Source organism: Leuciscus leuciscus, assembly GCF_965113295.1.
Source record: "Leuciscus leuciscus genome assembly, chromosome: 10".
Taxonomy (NCBI): domain Eukaryota; kingdom Metazoa; phylum Chordata; class Actinopteri; order Cypriniformes; family Leuciscidae; genus Leuciscus; species Leuciscus leuciscus.
The window spans coordinates 6,297,101-6,321,486 of NC_138734.1; the positions used below are offsets into that span (position 1 = coordinate 6,297,101).

The 24,386-nt window shown below is 41.7% G+C and overlaps 1 long non-coding RNA gene across 1 annotated transcript; it reads left to right on the forward strand.

Moving 5' to 3' along the window:
- The first annotated feature begins 9,504 nt into the window (after window positions 1-9,504).
- On the forward strand, window positions 9,505-10,163 carry LOC309508277. Its single transcript, XR_014209441.1, has 3 exons — window positions 9,505-9,749; window positions 9,822-9,993; window positions 10,094-10,163. It is a non-coding gene; the product is annotated as an uncharacterized lncRNA (long non-coding RNA).
- Window positions 10,164-24,386: the final 14,223 nt, after the last annotated feature.

Below are 24,386 nucleotides of genomic sequence, written 5' to 3' on the forward strand. Positions count from 1 at the left end.
TTCAAATTTGGTCATTTTTTAGCGCAATTTAAAAAATAAATACCGTTTTGTGGCTCTTTAATGTGTCTGACAGATCGCTGTAGAGTCTCAGTTAAAGCTGCTGGTGAACCGATCATCACTTCCTTCTAGTTAATTTATAGCATCAAATAAACTTAAATGAACATCAGAAGGAATGTTGTTTTAACCGTGGAAAGACGTCAGTACACAACGCGTTATTCAAGTTCAAATCCTCCAACGTTAATCTACTAATTCTCCTGACTGCTTTGTCGGACGCAGATGGCGGATTATGATTGGTCAGATCGCCTATCAATCAAACTCCCTGCGAAGTTTGAATCTTCATGATGACTTGTAATCAAGAGTTATCACACTCTGTAGCCTAATAAAACACAACATGCACAGATTTATTGTGGTAAAAAAAAAAAAAAAAAAAAAATCGTCTCGGTTACGGATGTAACCCTCGTTCCCTGAGTGGGAACGGAGACGTTACGTCGGATGACGACGATTGGGGTTTCGCTTAGAAGCCTATCACCTTCGAGTATATAAAACGAGCCAATGGCAATGAAATGCCATGGGTCTGCGGAATTTGCATAGCGTAACTCCGCCCGCCGCAGGGGGTATATAAGGAAGTACGCTGGCACAATGCAGATATGTCTTCGCTGAGGAGCCGAGACTAGCCCCAGGCGTTTTTCAGCGGTACAGCGGAAGTGGCAGGAAGACGTAACGTCTCTGTTCCCACTCAGGGAACGAGGGTTACATCCGTAACCGAGACGTTCCCTTTCGTGGTCACTCCGAGTTACGTCGGATGACGACGATTGGGGTTCCAGTCTAATCACGCCACCTCGGCTGTCTTCCAGTGCCCTGCGTAAGTCTGAGCTCCCTGTTGTGAGACTAGCACGAACGAAGGAGTCCTACTTAACACAGGGATACCAAGATACACTGGGAAGCATATCTCCAGAGAGAAATATGCAATTATGCCCAGCCATTGATGGGGGGGGACTTAGAATACACATATGACCCAGAGGGCTGCATATGGAAAATCACTGGGGTGTCCAGCCGCAGGTGGAATTTTAAACCCCAGGGGTGGCAAGGTGGCTTGCCAAGGGAAAGACACACGCTCACAAGGAGACTTACAGTGGAATACACATGTGGGGGTCGCCCAGAGGGGGAACCATGCACATGGAGGCACCTAGTCAAGCGCAAAAGCTGCGTTATGGCAGATTGGCATAACTCAGGCGTTGACGTAACCAGTGCTGGAGGAAACTCAGAGCTTATCAGACTCACCTGAGAGAAATATCGCACGTATCCCGTCCGTGGAGAGGAATGGCGAGCAAGTGAAGACACCTGAGCAGAATCTAGCACCGGCTGGTTGAAGCGAGTACATGAGAAGAAACTGGCTCTACTCGGAGATTATAGAATCTCGCGAATGTGTTGGGTGTCGCCCAGCCTGCAGCTCTACAAATGTCTGTTAGCGAGGCGCCATGCGCTAGAGCCCAAGAGGAAGCCACACTACGTGTGGAGTGGGCTTTCACACCAAGGGGGCACGGACGACCTTGCTGCTGGTATGCCAAAGCAATGGTATCCACTATCCAGTGGGATAACCTTTGCTTTGAGAGAGCCTTTCCCTTCAGCTTCCCACCATGACAGACAAAGAGCTGGTCTGAGGTCCTGAAACACCGCGTTCTGTCTACGTAAGCACGGAGGGCGCGTACTGGACAGAGCAGTGCCAAGGCTGGGTCTGCCTCCTCCAAGGGCAGCGCTTGCAGGTTCACTACCTGGTCTCGAAAGGGTGTGGTAGGAACCTTGGGCACGTATCCAAGCCGGGGTCTCAGGATCACGTGAGAGTTAGCCGGCCCGAATTCCAGGCACGCTTCGTCAACCGAAAATGCCTGCAGGTCCCCTACCCTCTTGATGGAGGCCAATGCAACCAGGAGCGCTGTCTTCATTGACAGGAACTTAAGCTCCACTGACTGTAAAGGCTCAAATGGAGCACTCTGCAGGGCAGTTAGAACCACTGAGAGGTCCCAAGAGGGTACGAAGGGAGGACGAGGAGGATTTAGTCTCCTCGCTCCCCTCAGGAACCTGACGATCAGGTCGTGCCTTCCCAGAGACTTACCATCAACTGCTTCGTGATGTGTGGCAATGGCGGCAACATACACTTTCAGGGTGGAGGGAGACAGCCTTCGCTCCAACCCTTCTTGCAGGAAGGAAAGCACGACACTGATCGGGCATTTCGTGGGTTCTTGATGTTTAGGAGAACACCAGTTGACGAAGAGGTTCCACTTCAACGCATAGGCATGTCTCGTGGACGATGCTCTAGCGGAAGTGATGGTAGCCACCACCGCAGGTGGTAGGGTACTCAAACCTGCCTCGTCCCGTCCAGGAGCCACACATGGAGGTTCCAAAGATCGGGACGAGGGTGCCATAAGGTGCCCCGTCCCTGAGAAAGGAGGTCCTTCCTCAGAGGAATTGGCCAGGGAGGTGCTGTCGCGAGGAGTACTAGTTCGGAGAACCAGGTCCGGTTGGGCCAATACGGGGCAACCAAAATGACCTGCTCCTCGTCCTCCCTGATCTTGCGCAAGGTTTGCGCAAGAAGGCTCACTGGGGGAAACGCATACTTGCGTAGGCCCCGCGGCCAGCTGTGCGCCAGAGCATCCGTGCCGAGCGTGCCCTCGGTCAGGGAGTAAAACAGGTCGCAATGGGACGAGTCGTGGGAGGCAAACAGGTCTACCTGTGCGTCGCCGAACTGATCCCAAATCAGCTGGGCCGTCTGGGGATGGAGTCGCCATTCTCCAGCGAGAGGCCGAACTCGAGACAGCTCGTCGGCCGCCTGGTTCAGGTGTCCCGGGATATAAATGGCTCGAAGCGACCTCAGATGCTTCTGACTCCATATGAGGAGGTGGCGAGCGAGTTGCGACATACGGCGGGAGCGTAGACCACCCTGGTGGTTGATGTACGCTACTGTTGCGGTATTGTCTGATCGGACTAGTACGTGCTGGCCCCTGAGCAGCGCATGGAAGCGGTGCAGGGCGAGACGTACAGCCAGCAACTCGAGGCAATTGACATGCCAAAGGCGCTGGGGTCCTGTCCAGGAGCCCGCGGCAGCATGACCATTGCACATGGCGCCCCAGCCCGTGTTGGAGGCATCTGTTGACACAACAACATGCCGGGAAACTCGTTCTAAGGGCACTCCGGCCCGTAGAAAATTGAGGTTCGCCCACGGGGTGAAGGTCTGACGGCAGGCTGGAGTCACTGGGACTCGGAGCGTGCCGTGTTGCCATGCCCACCTCGGGACTCGATCGCGAATCCAAAGCTGAAGCGGTCTCATATGAAGCAATCCCAGCGGCGTTACTGCGGCTGCGGATGCCATATGCCCCAGGAGCCTCTGAAAAAGTTTCAGTGGAACCGCACTCTTGTCCTCGAACTGACGAAGACAAGTCAGCAGTGACTGCGCGCGCTCGCTCGTAAGCTGCGCGCACATGGCGACCGAGTCGATCTCCATACCGAGAAAAGAGATCCTCTGCATGGGGCAGAGTTTGCTCTTCTCCCAGTTGACCCGAAGGCCCAGACGGACTAGGTGCCGGAGCACTAGGTCCCTGTGTTCGCAAACCTGGTCTCGAGAGTGAGCTAGGATAAGCCAGTCGTCGAGATAGTTCAGGATGCGAACCCCGTGTTCCCGAAGGGGAACAAGGGCTGCCTCGACGACCTTCGTAAAGACGCGAGGAGACAGGGCTAGCCCGAAAGGGAGAACCGCGTACTGGTATGCCTGCCCCTCGAAAGCAAACCATAGAAACAGTCTGTGTCGAGGTAAAATGGAGACATGGAAGTAGGCGTCCTTCAGGTCGATCGCTGCAAACCAATCCTGCGGCCGCACACACTGGAGGATGTGTTTGGCCGTTAGCATCTTGAACGGCAGCCTGTGAAGGGAGCGGTTCAAGACGCGCAGGTCGAGGATTGGCCGTAACCCACCGGACTTCTTGGGTACAATGAAGTAAGGGCTGTAGAAGCCGGACTTCATTTCGGCTGGAGGGACAATCTCGATCGCACCCTTCGCCAGCAGGGTAACGACCTCCGCTCTCATGACAGGGGCATTGCCACCGACCATAGTGAAGCGGACTCCGCTGAAGCGGGGAGGAGATCGCGCGAACTGAATCGCGTAGCCGAGCCTGATGGTTCTCGCGACCCAGCGGGACAGTCTGGGAAGCTCTAGCCAGGCCTCCAGAAAGTGCACCAGCGGGGTCATACGAACCACAGACGTACCGTCGGTGGGGCAGCGAGGCGGAATGACCGGCACCGGCGAGGGTGGCATCGCGGCCCTGTGCGGGGGCACGGTCATTAACCGCGTCCTGCCAGAGGAGGCCAGGGGAGGGCGCGCGTCCCACGGGGGCGTGCTCTGGCAGGGGTCTGGCGACAGAGGGGGATGAGAGGAGCGTGGCCCGTGGGCGGCGCGTGCTGTCATCCCAGACCTCTGGGACAGAGGAGGGCGGCAGTGGCGGGACCCGAGGGTGGCGCGCACTGCGGCCCTCTGGCTCTGTAGGCTCAGGATTGGGGATTTCGATTCTTTCTTTAACCACATTAGGGTGCTGCCCGTCGTGGGACGAGCAGCGGGGAGTGGAGAACAAAAGATTCTCCCCCGGCCCTCCACCGGGGGAAGGAGTGGCCCTGCTACCACCTCCTGTAGAGAAAAGAAAGCCAATCCTGAGCTGCCCGTCTCAGGAGCGCCGCTTAGCCTGGCGTTTAGCGGGCCGCGGGGCTGGAGAGGGCTGTGGCGCCTTCCTACGGCTTCCTCCGCGACGCGGCCCAGATGAAGGCTGCTGCTGAGGCCGTGCGGGAGGGGCGGGAGCCGTGGGAGGGCGCCCTCGGCGGCGAGCAGGCTGAGGATTCTGTACCGGCGGCTGAGCAGCAGCAGCGCGTTGGGGCAGAATGTGCTTGATCGCCTCAGTCTGCTTCTGGGCAGTCGAGAACTTTTGGGCAAAATCCTCGACCGCACCGCCGAAAAGGCCGGCCTGGGATATGGGAGCGTCAAGCAGACGAGTCCGCTCGGGCTCACGCATATCAGCCAGGTTCAGCCAGAGATGTCTCTCCTGGACCACAGCTGTGGACATCACCAAACCCAGGGAGCGCGCGGTCACTTTCGTCGCCCGGAGAGCGAGGTCAGTGGCGGCGCGCAGCTCATCAAAGAGCCCTGGGTCTGTCCTACCCTCGTGCATGTCACGGAGCATCTTGGCCTGGTAGACCTGCAAGATGGCCATGGCATGCAGAGAAGCAGCTGCCTGTCCCGCCGCTCTGTAAGATTTCGCCACCATGGTAGACGAAAATCTACAGGCTTTGGATGGGTGCTTTGGATCACCACGTGATGAAGCGCTTGCCGGACACAGCTGCATCGCGACAGAACGTTCAACCGTGGGAATCCCAGTGTACCCACAAGCATCAGCTCTATCAAGGGGAGGAAAGGCGGAGAAAGCCGACGAACGATCACGGGAAGACATGGGAGCCTTCCAGGACCGCGTGACTTCCTCATGCACTTCCGGGAAGAATGGTATTGGGGTTGGGCGGCGACGGGTGTCAGCGGCCGCTCCCAAAAACCAATCATCCAGCCGCGAGCGCACTGGATCAGGTGGCGGGGACCACTCAATACCAATGGCCGCGGCTGCCCGGGAAAGCATGGCGGTCAGCTCGGGATCAGACTCGGGCAATGCTGGCACGCCCGAGGGCGGCAACACAGCCGAATCCTCACTTCCCGAGGACTCGCGCCCACCTTGTGATGCAGCGATCGACATAGTATCTTCCTCTGGAGCTCCAAACGAGACGCGCTGGGGCTCCGAAGAGGGACCAGCGGTCTCAGTTTGAACACTCGCGGGTGCTAATGCTGGAGAGGGGTGTGTGGACCGTGGACGTGTCGGCGGTATGTCCCACACAGTCACCCTCAGGTCACCCCGGCCACCAGCCGAAGTACTAGCCCTCTCGGGACCAGTAGATCGGGGTGTGGGTAGGGGGACTCTCGCTCTAGTGAGCTCATTGAGTCTCGACCGCAGCATAGAGATGGTCATGTTCCCGCAGTGGGAACATGAGTCATCCACGAACGCTGCTTTAGCGTGATCAACGCCCAAACACGCTAAGCAGAGATCGTGCCCATCAGAGAAAAATATCTCGCGACCGCAACCAGAAGTGCACGGGCGAGGCATCTTTAAAAAGACGTGCCACGTGCAATGCTCTTTTTGTGAGAGGAATAACTCCGCGGATGCTGAAGCGAACAGGGAGAAACACACTATCTGTCAGATCACTGACCAGATCAGCAGGGTAGTGAGCACTCGCTGAAATCGCCGTCACACCAACACCGGAGAGTTCGCTCGTCTCGAAGGTAAGAGAAGACTAACTCAGAATATTTGGCTTGCAGGAGTGGAGAAGTTCTCGGCTCCGAAGCGAAAACATATCTGCATTGTGCCAGCGTACTTCCTTATATACCCCCTGCGGCGGGCAGAGTTACGCTATGCAAATTCCGCAGACCCATGGCATTTCATTGCCATTGGCTCGTTTTATATACTCGAAGGTGATAGGCTTCTAAGCGAAACCCCAATCGTCGTCATCCGACGTAACTCGGAGTGACCACGAAAGGGAACTAAATATACATAAGAATGTAAAAATAAAAATGTAAAAAATAACAATGGCCAAAAAGAATAATAATAAATAATTCTTAAGAAAAACTGCATTTCAGATCAAATTTACATTTTTAGTTTGTAACAGTTTTCTAAAATGAGCAAAAAGCTGATGTTGTAAATGGTATAGTGATGTAAATAGTTATTTTAAAAGACCTGTCCCTTTTTATCAAATCTAAAGTTACTTAATTGATACAGGATCTGTTAAGGGGTAACAAATTATAATAATATTACAAATGCAAAAAGAGAGAATGTAAAAATAAACCTGTTAAACATTTTTATCTCTATATAGAGTTACTAAATAGTTGCAAAATATATATAAAAAAAACTAAAAAACACCCGGCCCACCTAGAACATCACTTGGCCCACCTTTCATCTCATATCTGGAGCCGGGCCTGGTTCAATGCCGGATTCAACAAGAAACTGCTACTAAAACATGAAGCAGTTCCAACTTTAAAACCAGAGGCAGCAGTTGTTGGGCCACAACCTGTAAGTAAGACTTAATAATTTTAAATGTATTTTCATGTATAATTTCAGACGTAATGTTTTAGTTTTATCAAGGACGTAAACAAATGCCAGCGCTGGCTTTAGTAGCCACTTAGTTGCTATTTCGTGTGTCTATGACAAACCCGTACAAACAATTTGGACCTGAATTTGTAATTATGTACTCATTTTGTAAATGTATTTTCCATGTATACTTTATGACGTAATTTTTCGATTTGATCAAGAACGTAAACCAATGCCAACGCTGTTTGTTTATAGTAGCCAGTTAGTTCGATGTTAATTTGTGTGTATAAGACAAACGTGTATAAAGTTCAAAAAATTATATGTAATCGCAACAGCAAACTTCAGCTGCTGTTATCAGTGTACAGTAGCCTATGGTTTATTTACAGGTTTTATGTATTGTTTATCTACATACTTATTACTGTTATAGATATAAATTATACATTTATCTATAAATTATCATTAATTAGACATTGTCTTTTGTTACAGTCTACATCTCAGCAAGGTCCAAGTACCCAAGAGTTTCCCAGTATATCTGTAAGTGTTGAAGTTGGATGTCAGACAGACCCTATGAAGTCAGAAAGTCTGGCCACAGAGATATCGCCAAACATGCGATCAGTGGCCACACAACTTTCTACTGGCACATTGAGGGATTTTCACACAAGGAGCAGAGGTATGAAGTACACACTATGTGTTAATGTATTATTTGATCAAATTCATTATGACAACATTTTATTTTATTATAAGCTGCTGTGATGTGTATTAAAAATTGCAAACATGAAAATTGTCTCCATGTACAATTTATTTGTAATAGCATGACATGTGGTTTATACTATTTTTGTTTTTGTCACTTGTAGGAATTCAGGCAACAGTTTCTAGTCAAAATGTTGGTACTGAAACAACTGTCATGTTGCAAGATATGCATCTGTCTTCAACACCAATAAAAGGCTCAATGTTCAGACCATGCAAGAGACCTCGTCTGGTATTGGAGGAGGAGGATGAGGACGAGGAGGAAAAGGATGACACTGAATCACAAGTACAAGTGGAACCACATGACTCAACATATAACCCAACATATAACCCAGAGAGTACTGCCACTGAGGAATCTGAATTGTTGTAAGTTATAAAAACAACATTTTTATATTAGTTATAAATGTAACAGTTTTTAAGAATAATTAATGTTTAATTATTTTTTATATCTATATTTTATTTAGGATAGATCCACAGACTAACTCTAAATACATTGTTTTTGAAAGTTGCCTAAGAGAGTTATTTGGGTCCTGTCCAATTTGTAAGACAAAATGTACAGACCAAAGCAGGCAAATGGGGACTTTTGTGGCATTCACTCAGCTGTGTGAGAAGTGTCAGTACAACAGACAGTGGCAGAGCCAGCCCATAGTAGGAAGTACACCAGTTGGTAACCTGTTACTGTCTGCTGCAACATATTTTACTGGTGGCTCCTTTGTTCAACTGCAGAAGGTATGTAAAACCATAATACAAGTTCATTTATAGCAAATAAACTGTGTTAATTCAGTTATAATGCAAATGCATGTTTCTGTATTTGTTCTTTCATAGATTTTCAAGGCCATGAACCTCCAGATGACAACATATAGCACTTTCAGGAAACATGCCAGGAATTTCATTGAACCTACCATCATACATAAGTGGAACAGAGATCAACTACATATTATTTCACAGCTGCAACAGCAGGGAAAGGTTCCATTAGCTGGAGATATTAGCTGGAGATATGCAGGTATGCTTACAACAATATTAATATGTAGTAAGTTTATTGTAGTTGTAAAAAAAAAAAAAAAATGTGTTAGTGGTATCATTTATGGTCTACTTTGGATAATGTGTGCCATAGGACACTCAGCCAAATTCGGTAGCTACACTTTGATGCATGTGGAAACCAACAAAATTCTGGATCTTCAACTAATTCAGGTTAGTAAGTACTACATATCTATAATCATGTTGTCAATTTCTGCTATCTGTTACTCTTAACATTTACATATTGTTAATATGCTATTCCTCAAAATAGAGCAACGAGGTGGGAGGCAGTTACCACATGGAAAAGGAGGGATTAAAGCGTTGCCTGGATAAACTGGAGTCTAATGGTTTAGCTGTTGACTACCTAATAACCGATAGACATCCACAGATTCAAAAGTATCTGAGGGAACGCAGTATCACTCAGTTCTATGACGTGTGGCACTTTCAGAAAGGAAAATATTATTTTTTGTATTTAATTAATGATAAACATGATTACAGGCTTGTAAATTTAAATATCGCTTGATATTTGATTATGTAAAAGTAATGATTTTACAACAGACGCATGTGTTGGTATAGGGCTGTCAAAGAAACTAGACAAACTGTCACAGAACAAGGACTGCAAGGTGCTGAAGACATGGTTGCGCAGCATAAAAAATCACATATACTGGAGTGCGACTTCCTCTGTGTCTGGCCCAGAAAAGCTGGCTAAGTGGACCTCCCTGCTGAACCACATTCAAAATGTGCATGTTCACGAAAACCCCCTGTTCCCTAAGTGTGAACACCCGGACAGAGTTTCCAGGGATCAAAAGAAATGGTTCCAATCAGGTATGACTATATAAAAAGTATAACTACAGATTTACAGTTCATTTTTATAGTTTCATCTCTGTGCCGCTACAGGATCAGTGGAACTCCACAAGTTGGGAAAGGTACTATACAACAAGAGAGTACTGAAGGACGTAGAAAAACTCAGGCACCACTTCCAAACATCGTCACTTGAGGCATTTCACAGCCTTATTCTGCGTTTTGCCCCAAAGAACGTTGTTTTCCCTTTCATAGGGATGTTGTGCAGGTAAAAGGCATAATGTCATATTTAGCAATATTACAAAAAAAATTTAATAATTCTTACTGTCTACAAATATTCCTTATTTTGTGTTGTTCTCCGTTTAAAGGTTGTATCTCGCAGCCATGCACTACAATGAAAATTCTGACCGTCACCAGGCAACAACAACTGCAGGACAGAATGTGTTCAAATTCGTTTTTCCGAAGTCCAAAAAGGGGGAATGCACAGCAAAGCCAGTGAAAATCGACCCAACATACAGTAAGATGAACAAATAATTTTTTATTTACAACAATATAAAGCTAATAAATAACTGTAAGAAATAAACGAGGAAATAAATATTACTAAACATTACACAAGAAAATTGCACAGCAAAGGTTGATTGTTTATCAATAGTTAAATAAAACAATAAAGTGACTTTAGGTTTTCATCTCTTCTTACAGACTATGTCGATGAGCTTATCAGTCTGCTGGTAAATAAAGTCTTTCTGGACCCAACACCATACACAGAAGAGCTGCATGCAGTCCCCATTCCCCCACCTCTGTCTTCAGAGTATGAAAAACCATCAAAGGAAGAGGTGATTGCACGCCATGTGTCCCGCTTCAGTCAAGGGGGGGGCGGAATCCAACATACTGGCCAGTTGGATCTGGAAACTGCTGGCGGATCCGGTCAACAACACATGACGGGATGACAACCCTCATATCTCGTCCTAGGTAGCCCCAGCACCAGCTGACAAAGCTACGGTAGCCCAGATAACGAAAACGTCTATGGCAGGAAATCACAATGTTGTGTGTTTGAAACATTTGATTTTACAGGAAAATGATACATGTCGTTTGAAAATATTGATTTTATAAATACATTGAAACAGAAAGATAATTATTTGTGAATATCTTATATTTCTTTTATTCGTTATATCTGTTTGCTATGTAACTGATTTTACAAAAGTTATTTCACTCATCAACCTTTTTGAACAATAAATAAAAACGTACTCTGCTTCAGTTCTGCGTCTCACTGCTCCATAGTCAGCTCTATAAATATTATGTATATTTTGTAAAGTGAATGCATTTAAGCAATTTGGTTCGAACCCTGGATGCAGAACCATGCATGTAGGTGGGTCCGGAATCTGCATCATTCGATGCACAACCTAAAAAGATTTGTTAGACAATAAGTAATTCCTGTGCATTGACCTTCCCTTCTTCTTTTTACATAATTCTATTACAGCTTATGACAAAAGGACAACACAAAGCTATAAAATATATAGGCATAGCCTATATATTTTTACAATACCTTTTGTATTTCCTTGCAACAGATGTTTTCACGTTCTGTTGGCATTTTAACACAGTTGCCACATGTACACCTAAAGAAAACGATACACTGAGTAAATTAAGTTTTGTGAATAGATAAACGGCTGTTCATTATATCGATAAAACAATAACTTTAAAAAACGGTATTACTCTGTCATTTATTTAGTTATATTAAATGTTCAATCAGAAGAAAACCGTATCTCAAAAGCTAACAAGCAACAGTAGCATTTTCAAGTAACAGCGTATCGAAATTCGTATATAATAATAGTAGAATGGAATAGAATAATAATAATAAAATAAATGTACCATTCAGAAACGTTTTGTAAGAGCCGTGTTTGCGGAGGTTCTGCTTGAGTCTCTTCATTGCCGCTTTCTGGGTCTGATTCTGGCTCAAACTGATACGGCAGTATCGACACCATTATTTACATTTGACCGGAGCACATGCAACTTTCGCCCGTAAAGGTAATGGGCGTGAAGTTTCCGGACAACGTGCACTACGCAGTTTAGCCAATTACAACACACCGGCCCAACTAACCAATCTGAGCCCATTGCCTGTTTCTGAGGGAGTGGTTTCATAGAATCAGGAAGTCAACCGGTCGTTCGAATGACAGAGGAGAAAGCGGCTTACAATAAAGGTGAAATTTATGAAAAATAAGGCAAAAAAAAAAAAAAAAAAACACGAAGACATGTTATATTGCACCCCATAAACACAATCATGCAAAGAAAAAAAGCAGTAAACCACCCCTTTAAGGACACATGTCAAACTTTCAGATGTTTAACAAAACAGTGAGACACACTCACACAGGACACATTCAATATCAATACCGAGCAGTCACTGTTGATACGAACAGAAATATGGAGGCTGTCACCAGCTGATAAATGATTCCTGTCATTAACTTAAGAGATAATAAACAGTGCAGTTGGCTATTGGCATTGATCTGTGTGAGGCTATTTGAAGGAATTATTTCCTGTGGTTTGACAGAATTTCATCGATTTACTGGTGACACCATTAATAAGATCTTCCATCTGTTCTTTCTATCTGTTTTCTTTTTATATTAAACACCAACTTTTCCATAATGGTGATGGAATTGCAAGTGATTAGGGTTTGGATTCATTAAGCCAAATTCCCAAAGAAATGTTCATTTCATTATGAAGAGGGAAAAACAGCAGTTAATAATGAGAAATCGCACGCTTGGTCTGCCAGTTGTGACAGTGACCTGAGCTGGAGGAACAGGAAGTAAGCAATGATTTCTCATTATTTATCTAACAAAATCTGATCTTCTTCACATTTTGAAGGTGCAACTTATCAAACGAATAAATGCAAATGAGTGCATTTGAAAAAGTATTGTATAAATCGTTTTGTGGAGGTGGGGGGGGCAACAATAAGTTGCTGTACTTATTATTTTCAAGTATAAGTACAGCAACAGACACAAAGGGATTGAACATTTTTGCTACCATCATGATTATCCAAAGCCCATGGGTTTTGTTAACAATAAAGTATCACTGAACACTTGCCTGACCGCCAAAAAAAGTCCCCCGAGGAAGTCTAATGAAGTCCAGGAAACAGATGCTACTGAGGGAAGGAAAATATAGTGAAGGGTTTGGGGTCGTGTGTGCCAATCATCTTTGTCATGACATCATTATCCTGCCACATGCCATTTTTTGCTCAGGTGCAATGCTGGAGAAAGCTACTTTTAAAAGTATTGCGTTAGAATATTTTGTTAGTCGCTAAAAAGTAACTACATGTAATTGCATTACTTACCCATCAGCATGCAATTTTGTGTGTAAAAGACGTCTAATAGCCGTCCAAACACAGCCCTGAAGTCTAGGCTAAAACAAGGCAAAATTTGGGCTGTCAGTGAAAATGTAATGGATGTCTATCTGTATAGCCCAAGAATAAACTCACAGGCTACGCATAGAACATGTCAAAGAAATTAAACCAAACACCTTGTCATCACTGTTGACTTTGCTTACATTATGGGATATCATACATCTAGCAAGTTATTTTGGCAAAAATGATATGTAACCAAATTCAAGGTTATTTTGGCTAGAGGTGGGTTACTCATAGCCAGACTATATTGGGTCTGTAGTTAACCTAGACGTTGAAATGAAGGCTATTGCTTGCTGGATAGTTACTTTTTTGGAAATACATTAGTATTGTGGAATTGGATCATCGAAGGCCAGCAGCAAAGACATTGGTTGATAAAGTGAGATTAAATACCTAAAGTATAACTGTGATATTAATAATTGCAGGTTTGTGTAATGTTCTCAGTTTGCATTTCACTGTTTTTATTCTTGTGTGTGTGTGTGTGTGTGTGTGTGTGTGTGTGTGTGTGTGTGTGTGTGTGTGTGTGTGTGTGTGTGTGTGTGTGTGTGTGTGTGTGTGTGTGTGTGTGTGTGTGTGTGTGTGTGTGTGCGAATTGAACATAAGAAAGAACATTTATGGGACAGTTCATTTCAGATTTTGTTGCTCATTTGAAATATGTCATTTAAATGTGAGTTCGGCAAGCAGTCTTTGAGATTTCCCCATTGAAATAGATATAGGTCTTGGTCTTGGATGCCTGAAATATCTGCCTGGACGCGTTGCAAATATGTCCGCCGAGTGAACAGACTTTGGTGTCGGTCAATATTGCATTACTCATGGGCGTAGATTTATAAGTAATAAATACGTAATAATAAAATGTAAATTCTTCCCCCACACCAATACAAAGTATGGTAACACTTTAGAATACTGTTCCTTCATTAATGAATAACTACACAGGAACAAATGAGTAATGCATTAGTAACACTCTAGTAACTACTATTAACTAACAAGAAACTCTGATTAACGAATTAGTAAGTAATCGCGCTCAGATGAATGTAGTAGTTCATTATTAGCTAATCAATAACTACTATTTTTTTCATACCTCCCAGAGAACTACTATTTATAGGTTCATAATTAACATGAATAATGCATAATTTATAATAAAAGGTAATGGTAACCCACTAGTAATGACTCAAGTACATCATTTTAAAGGAACTACTAATTATTTGGATCAGTATTCTAAAGTGAAAAACATGATAACAACCTAATATTGACTGAAGTCATTGTAAACTTTTGAGATTTTTGTAAGATTTTGAATATCAATTCCTTCCAATGGATTGGGTAACACTTTAGTCATTACTAGTGTGTTCCCATGATCTTCACTTTAGAACACTGATCCAAATAATTAGTAGTTCCTTTAGAAAGATGCAGTAACACTTTATTCATTACTATCCAAAACCTTACAAAAGCCTTAAAAGCTTGCAATGACTTCAGTCAATATTAGGTTGTTATCATGTTTTTCACTTTAGAATACTGATCCAAATTATTAGTAGTTCCTTTAGAAGGATGTAGTAACACTTGATTCATTACTAATTGGCTACCATTAAATTATATTAAACATTGTGCATTATAAATATTTATTAACCTGTATATAGTAGTTCTTATACTCTTCAGTGAGGTATGAAAAATAGTAGTTACTGATTAGCTAATAGTGAACTACCACTTTTGTAAGGCTTTTGTAAGGTTTTGGATAGTAATGAATCAAGTGTTTCTACATCTTTCTAAAGGAACTACTAATTATTTGGATCAGTATTCTAAAGTGAAGATCATGGGAACACACTAGTAATGACTAAAGTGTTACCAAATCCATTGGAAGGAATTGATATTCAAAATCTTACAAAAATCTCAAAAGTTTACAATGACTTCAGTCAATATTAGGTTGTTATCATGTTTTTCACTTTAGAATACTGATCCAAATAATTAGTAGTTCCTTTAAAATGATGTAGTAATACTTGAGTCATTACTAGTGGGTTATCATTACCTTTTATTATAAATGATGCATTATTCATGTTAATTATGAACCTATAGATAGTAGTTCTCTGGGAGGTATGAAAAAATAGTAGTTATTGATTAGCTAATAATGAACTACTACATTCATCTGAGCGCGATTACTTACTAATTCGTTAATCAGAGTTTATTGTTAGTTAATAGTAGTTACTAGAGTGTTACTAATGCATTACTCATTTGTTCCTGTGTAGTTATTCATTAATGAAGGAACAGTATTCTAAAGTGTTACCCAAAGTATGAATACGCAGAGGTTTTCACGGGCCAATGTGAATAAATCTAGGTTTAAATTCTATGGGCCTATGCATGACTAATGTTTTGTTCTTATCCAAAACGAGGCGATGAGAACATTATGGAGCGCCAAACACTCTTGTAATGTATGTTTCATTTATACTTGAAGCCGGAAGTCCAAAACAGACTCAGACTCTGCACTATTTAACACATCCCTCAGCAGTTCACCGGTGTCTGGTCTCGTCTTTGACTAGTACTATGACAAGATACCGTCGTTCCTGTTTATTTTCCTCGTCTTTGACTAGCGCAAGACTGCTCACCCGAGTCACTGTCATTCCCGATTACTTGCCGGAAGTTCCGATCTTCCCGTCATCGCTGATCTTCATCATCCTGGTTCATCTCGTCTTCTTCATTCCTGCAACGACATTCATTTATTCTGTTCAGCTAAGTCCTCACCTAAGTCCAAATTCAGTTATCATCGCATCTGCATTATCTCCCTGCATCGCTCTCCCTCTGCACTATAAATAAACTTGTTGATGATATTCACCACAACCTTGTCTGCCTTCTTCTGATTGTGACAATATGAGTGTTGTTTAAGACATCTCCTTAAGTTAATACAAAGCAAATAGTGTATTATTACATACCATTCACACTTTGACAAATTGCTGCCTCTCCTTTGCACTTCAATTAAAGAATGATCCTATATGTATATATTATAAACCTCTTTACAGCTCTTTAACACCAGTGCTAATTAGACAAACCTTGACCCTCTGTTAAAGACAACCATGGAAATATAGTTGCGTGTGTTTCTGCACGCTTTTTATGAGTGCATGATGCAATTAAATGTAATTTTATGATTGTTGTGTGAACACACCACTAGCTGAGCCCATCAGTGTTATTTTAGTATAATTGAGATACTATTATGGTTTTCATTAATATTTTGAATTTGTTTTTATTTTATATGTTCTGTTTTAATTGTAATTTTAGTTCATGTTTTAATACTTTCGCTGTGTTTTTCAAAATTGAATTAGTTTTTTTTTGTTAGTTTTTTTTTTTGTCTATATAGATTTTATTCATTTCTGTTTCATTTTAAGTCACTAAATGAAAATGAGAAATGTTGGCAACTATAAGAGAATACGTTTTTTTTTTATATTTTATTTAATTTCAGTTAATGTTTATTTATTTAAAGTAAAAAAAAAAATTTTGTTTTGTTTTTGTTAACTATAACCCAAGCCCACCAGCACATTTTTTGTTTTCCAAAAACGAACTGATTCCTGTCACACAGACAAATTAAATTTGTGAGAAAAGCACTTTCCTTTCCTCCAGCTGGCAAAAAGGGTGCCAGTTTGATCAGTGAAAAAAGCTGGTTTACTAGTCCTCTTCGGATGCCTCATCTCACAATGTCAAATGAAATAAGCTGTTTGATAAACGCCACAGAGGGTTTAATTATAGTAATGATCTCATCTCCCACATCAGCCTGCCTCTCATGGTGCAAAGCCACATCCACAGGCAGATTAAAAGCCTCCCTCCCTCCCTCGATGTCTCCGCTGCTCTCTCTGCCAGACACCTGCTCCAACAGCCTCTTAACATTGCAAATTCTCTATGACAAATGAATATAGCTGCACTTTAAAGGAAGGACCGTGATCCTCTTTGTAGAAAACACACTGTAAGAGTTGTTTTGGCCTGTGGCAAAACAAGAAAGGCTTCCTGAGCAGGTACATGGGGATTTGCAAATGATCTGCGGAAGTATTGGTTTTCCAGCCAAAGAATTACTTCTCATTAGTGAATGTGCTGTCACTGAAAACACAACAGGAAAGGGTGGTCATACTGGGACATCAGTGTGAGGTGTACGCTAACATACTCTACCCTATGTGCCAGAGGCAAAATCATTCTCAATGAGTCTTTGTTTTTCAGCAACTATGTCTTTGGCAAGTTAAGGTTGCTCAATGCATAAAAGACATTTTAAAACACGCCTGTGACCTGAGTTAAAGACCCAAGGACCAGATATGATTAATTAAGACCAGGAGTTAGGAGTGCAGTCAATTTAAGACAAGAGTCAGAAAAGTTTTACTGAAGATAGTTTGCAGTTTCATCAGCAGAAGTCAGCTTCAAGACTCACAAGGCGTTCGTAGGCCGTCCCGCTTACAGTTACAAAGATCACAGCAGTTATACCCTTCACCAAGGTCCTTGCTTCAGGTTGAAATATTCTGATTGGCTAAGAAATAGTAAACATAGTAAATTTCCACACATGGACTGATAGGCAGTAGCACATCTCCATAGTGTGTACGGCTGCCACCAAGACCCTGAGTTAGGTATGAGTGTCCCTCCGAGGTCACAAGACTGTGTGTCTAGGCGCCAACATGTCGAAGAAAACAAGTCGGTCCATCTCCAATAATGCCACTTGTTCCTTAACCTGTAACCAAGAATACTAACACACACACAGAGCTTCTTCAAGGTTGGATTTGGTCGGGCTCTAACTATAAACAGGAGACTCTTCCCAAAACATCCAGATAACATGTTCTTTCTCTCAGTGAGAGTACACTTTAATATAGAACAGTAAAGTAAATGCTTTAACTAAGACATACGTCACTCGCCCGTGCGTCTCGTCATATCTGTAAATGGAGAAAAGTTGCTCCGGCTACTTTTACGTGTGTGTGCTGTGGGAGTGGCATAGGTTAGCTGTCTCAACGAGCGAGAAAGGTCAAGTGGTGTTCACTGCAGAGCCAAATGACATCCAGCTCCACCTCTCTGGACGTCATGGGTTGAGCTTGAGTCAAGCTCCTCCCCTGGGTGGAGGGATTGTGTTATAGAGTTAGGGTCTGGTTGGACCTTATAGCTCCACTCATTACACCCAAATTACATCCAGAGAGGGGGAGCTGGACTTCACGCTCCACAATGAACAGCGTCTCAGAAAGGTTAACATGGAGCACGCTAAATCTCAAAACTCTCAGAAATCACTCGTTTTAATAAAACACCAAACGGAGAAGAGTCTGCGAGAATCAACATTGGCTTGGCTTTGCAGAGATGGTGAGTACTAAAGGGTTCTGAAATCACTTTCAGACGTTTTTATCACTCAGCAGGTAAGGCATTTTATTGAACAGATAAATGACCATATGCTCTCTATCTGAGTTGATTGTAAAGCATTATCTGTTGTGTAGGGTCGTTTCATCATGAGATGTTGTTGCGCTGTCGTCATTTAGTTTCAAGGAAGTACTGTGTCTGTTAATGGGTATAGCTAACGTCTTCAGCCAGTCAGATTCTTTCCATCTAAACTGGTTATATCTCTTAAACAAAGTAGTGAATGTTTTATGAGCAGTAGGTTAATCTCTCTCTTTTTAGTTATGAGAAAGAACCATATTCATCCGCACAGTCACGAAGAGCCGAAACCCCACTGCTCCCTACTTCCTGAGCATGGGATGGACTTCACTGACAATAATCGTTTATTTGGAACGCCCTGCAACGTCATCAAGGAAAGGGAATGACGGCATTTTTATTCACTTAAAGTTCATGATGCTGATCCAGAGTTTAGGAGGTGACTTTGAAACTAAAGCTTGCTAAGCTAAAAGCTACTCATCATACAGAGGTAATACCACTAGATAAAATAGCTTAACATTCAAACTTTTTTAGAGGGTAATAGCTATATACTGTAGCTTATAACTACTGGAAAAAGCAACACGCTTTTAAAAACAGCTGAGCTATCTAGATAAATGGAGAGATTAGCTCAAGATTCTCTTGGCAGTAGTTGACTTGAAAGTGAAAACCGACCACATAACAGACAATTTACACTAATGCCGTTATTACGGCCCTTGTGGCAAAGCTGAGACTGCAAGTAGTTTTGGTATGAATTCTGTTCCGACACCTTTCAGAACGCAACGACGCGTGAAATTGAGCTTTTGTAGCTAGAAGCGTTTGCATTTATGTACTTGCGTGGAGTATGTTTTTGGCCGCATTCATTGGAGCTGACATTGTGATTTGAAGAAACCAGTGATTGCTTTTATTCGTCTGTCATCCCGGTGCACATACCTTTATCCAAAAGAGAAAAGCCTGACATCGTTCAGGAGAAGGCTGGAAATGAGAGTGTCTGACAGAGAGGTTTACTCTGACGGTGACTTCTTGCCCCTCAGGAGAGATAGAAGAGCAGAGAGCAGTACGTTACCTCAAATTTCTTCATTCAGAGTCCACTGGGTGAAGAGCAAGTGAGATTTATAACAGGACTCTGTCTTCATTTCCCTCAGGATACACGCCACTGAGATGTTTTTGTTCTTATTCTTCTTTCTTCCTTCCTTTCAACCATTTCTTCCATTTTCTATCTTCTCACATGCATTGATGTGAAAATATTAGCCCTGTCAAAGTTGATGAATTAACTTATGAGATTAATTAAGTTTGTTAAACCTATTTATTTAATGCATTTAGCTAACTATAGTAGCCGTGTTTGCTAAGGGAAGCACCACTGAACACCATTTGTGCTACGAAAATGAATGTTATACCTCATATTTCTATACTTATTGGGAAGTCAGTTACTAACTTTTCTAAGCAATCATATTTACAATTTTCACTTGCTAGATTATTCTGTCAACTTATACTAAAGAAAGATCTGAATATCACAGACACTTAACACTCAGTTCATTATGCTCTGTGCCTTCTCTGAACATTGGTTTAAACAGTTAGAACTATTAAGAGAACACATTCAGGATTGTTAGACATAATGATCCTCGAGTCACAGCTCACATTTATTAGTGCATGAAGACGTCTTACACACACTTATAGTATAGGAATGAATTACCTTTTGTAAAAAAAAAGTGCACTTTAACATACTTTAAAAAAGAGTACTTATTACAAAAACAATAAACTATAAAAAATATTATTTGATTGTATAATGTTTTAGGACACTTAATAGCATGTTATTTGGAATTAAATGAAAATGTATTGTAGTTTGAATTTATATTAAAATAAATTAAAATATAGTGCTTTTTTGACATAAGTAGGAGTTTATTGCATATTTACATATTTATCATTTCAATTACTTCTATTGTCTTGGTTAATATGGTTAAAGTGTAATGATAAACTAAAATGTAATGTCATTTATATTGAAACTTTTATGTCATGTATTTAAATATATTTGTAAAGACAGATCTGTAATGATTAAGTTGCAGTTTAATACACTATATTTACTTTAGTAATATTAAATACACTACAGTTAAAATTACGATCAAGTATTCTACATGTGCTTTAAAATATTAGTCAACATCAAAATATGTGTTCTTCTTCAAAGTGACACAATTTCACTTTTACTTAAGTGTATTAAGAAACAGTCAAAGTGCACTCTTAAGTAGCCTTTTATTTCATTAATATTATATTATCTGCAAATACAGTTTGTTTTTATTTTTTATAAAATGTATTAAAAAGAAGTACACCATGGGCACTTTCAATACAATTAAACGCACGTCTTTTGCACATGGGTATCAATGAATTTCAATAGGTTATACCCATTCAAAAAACAATATTAATAAAAATGGACTACCAAACATTACTGTGAGCCATGTATTTTTCTGCATATAAGAGTTTCACATATTAAACTTGGCTGCATGCTAAAGTAAAACTGTATTGTGATCAATTGAGTAAAATCTCGTGCACTTCATGTCATGAATATTATTTATATGGAGTTGCATAAAACATGTTCTGAATCAGTCACTTATGAGTTTAGCTTTCACTTAGAGCCATTTAGGCAGCGCACTTGGTTCTGGAACCAATCATGTGAGTTTAATCTCTCAACTTCAATATCTCTGGCAGAAAGCACAAAGATTGATAAGTGACTTATATTTTGTTTCAATGCCATTTTGCTGCTTCTAATGATTATAAACTCCTTGAAGAGGACAATTTTCATCTCCGAACATCTGCTAGCTGACACAGAAGTAGGGCATATGGAAAGCATGTCCTCTTTGAGATTATAGTAAGTTATGACAGCTTCCATGTGCAACCAGCAGTAAGCAGAATTAAAGTGCTATTCTATAGCCCGCGGTTCACTTTATAGCACGTCTTTCATGGCAACAAATGCTTTCCGCTTTGTCAGGAATGACATAGAAGTAGTCCTTTATCAGAAACTTCACCTCACGCCTGCTGTTTATTAAACTTCTGCACTTGTTTTGACAAAACTCAAAACTCATTCCCTTCTCAGGGAAATCTTTTAAAGAGGAACTATTATGTGATTTTTTTTATGTTCAACTTTCTTTAGTGTTGCTTTTTGAGCATGAAAAAGGTCTGCAAAGTTATAAAGCACAAAGTCAATCCAAAAGTAGTTATTTTCTATATCAGTAAGCATTGTTTCTGAATTTCCTGAAACACCTCCATTGTAGAGTTATCGTACATGTCACAATATTCCTCATTTGAATAATCCCTGCCCAAGACAAAAAAAAAAAAAGGATAGAGGCCTGTTTGTGTGGCCTTAGTAGTGTTGAAACTCGCGGTTATGGTAAGTGTTGTGACATTTCCGAAACACACTCAAAGCGTTTGACTAATCACAACACGCTGGTCCAGCCGACCAATCAGAAAAATTGCACTTTTCGGAAGGAGGGGCTTCATAGAGACAGGAACTAAACAGGTCATGCGTTTACCGTACAACGACGCAACTTGCTGCCGAACTGCCATTTGATGCAACGTTGAAGAAGTCAAGCTCGTCACGACCATTTCCTGAAACCTTCTTGTCGCAAATTTGTTGATCAAATCCTAATTTTAATGAATCCGTTTGAGATCGAAATAACATTTCGTGCTTTTATTTTGTGCTTTAAATTATGATCATGTCACCTGAGGACTATTTCAAATTTTTCACAGTTATTTTGCTCTATTTTCAAGATTCAATCATAGGCTCGTTCTTACGTACTAGAGCACGTACGCACAAGCACATTCTTCAAAAAATTACTCTTTAAATCTCTTGACAAACTAAAAGACCTGAGTCCACATGTCATGCAAACTAGAAACTATGCTTCTAACCACAGCTCGAGGTCTGTCGTTCCAACCACGCAGATTTGTGATACTGCTTGCGAATGTCCGTTGGAACCATGGTTTCGGGAAACACAGACTCATTGAATTATGCTGATAACGACGGAACTTGCGACCATAGTTGGCTAACGATGCTTTTGGGAAACGCAGCCCAGAGCATTACTGACAGACTGGGAAGAGAGGTGCTGCAACAACATGAAAAATATTGTTTTTTGAGCATTCAAATATGAAAACCTATTCTAGTAGATGCAAAAAAACAAATCAAGACTTTGTAAACGGGCATAATATGGCCTCTTTAAACTTCAAAGAACTCTCAGATTGAATTTTAACATTTTCAAGTTCCAGAAAATTCATGGTAATTTCTAAAGTGAGTTTTCTAGTACGCTAAATATTTCATCATCTAGATGCTCTTGTGTGGGTAAAACCATGTTCTTGTGGGCCAATTTGCACTTGGTCACTTCATGCATTTTCTCTGATAAACTATCCGATTTGTTATAGGCATAACTGTTCCATATACACTTGGTCACATATGCATCTGCACAAAACAAATATAAATCCGATCTTCAATTTCAAGCCATATGCAAATTCAGTGTCACTGAAAGAAACAGATACAGCATGTGTTGCATTTTATTTATCATGCTGATTGAAAGATCAAAGTCTGCAATAGGATAGAGAGCAGCATTATCACAGGTGAGAGAATTTGGTGTTTAATGAAAGTGACTGTGTTGAGTTTCATTTGCAGCAGTTTGTGTATCCGCTTGCTGAAGAGTGATGGCCGATCCATATCTGTGTGTGTGACAGTAGTACTGTCATATCTGGCTAGCTGAAGCTGGTATAACACGCTCACAGCTTTATTTGTTATCATTTAGGGAGGAATAAAATTATCATGTGGCTTCAACAACCAAATGCATTGACAAAGCACCTCTTTGAACTGATTAACATATTATTTGGAATGATTTATGAGCAAATATGTCATTTTTTTCCTAATGTTTTTCAATGAAGTCCTAATCCAGTAAAACCACTGGAAAGGATATGAAAATTGGTCAGAAAGTGTGGGAACCCTTGTGCTGGGTAATACCACACTTCCAGGGTGCACAGCTTTACGCAATTTCATTATCAGAAATGTCAAGTTGAGAAATCACTTGAAGATTAGTCAAAGAAAAACTTTGCGACCCTTTTGAACTTAGCAAGCTCTGTAAACCCCACAATGACATCTGGGTAATATTGATAGTTCCTTATTTACTGCCTGTGTTACACAGAGTGTGAAGGTGAGACAACAGCTTGGGGACAAAGAGAAGAGCACAAATCATGACCTCCTGCTAAACGTCACTGCAAGTGATACTGAGCAACCATTGCTGAAGTTGGTATGCGGATTTCAATATCAATATCAAGCAGTCGCTGTTGAGATGAGAAGATATTTGGAGGCTGTCACCAGTTGATAAACGGAGTGTTTTGATTGCTGTCATTAACTTAAGAGATAATAAATGGTGCAGTAGGCTATTGGTATTGATCTGTGTGATACTATCTGAAGGAATTACTTCCTTCTGTTTGACTCGCACAAGAGAAATTCATCGATTTAGGTGGTGACACCATTTACGAGAACTTTCATTTGAATGTAATGTTTTCGGACACTTAATTGCATTTTATTTGCAATTAAATGAAAATGTATTAAGTTTAAATTCATATAAAATGCAATTAGTCAAACTTAATAGTGCTTTTTTGACCCACTTAAAGGATAACTGACTCTGAATTTTGGTATTGCTTCTTATATGAGCATCCTTTTTCAAATACAAGGTCAATATTGATTTATACTAACGACAAAACAACAAATTATCTGTGAATTTATATGGAACTAAGCTTTAGAAGCTTTCCATCTTTACTCTCCTCCCTGTTACGTTGCATTCGGAGATCAACTATTTTTGACTGTCAAAATGCCGTGAGTTGCAGTGAGTTGTTCAAAATCTTTCTTTTTAGTAAACTCTGTGTACACAAACAATGTTCTCAGT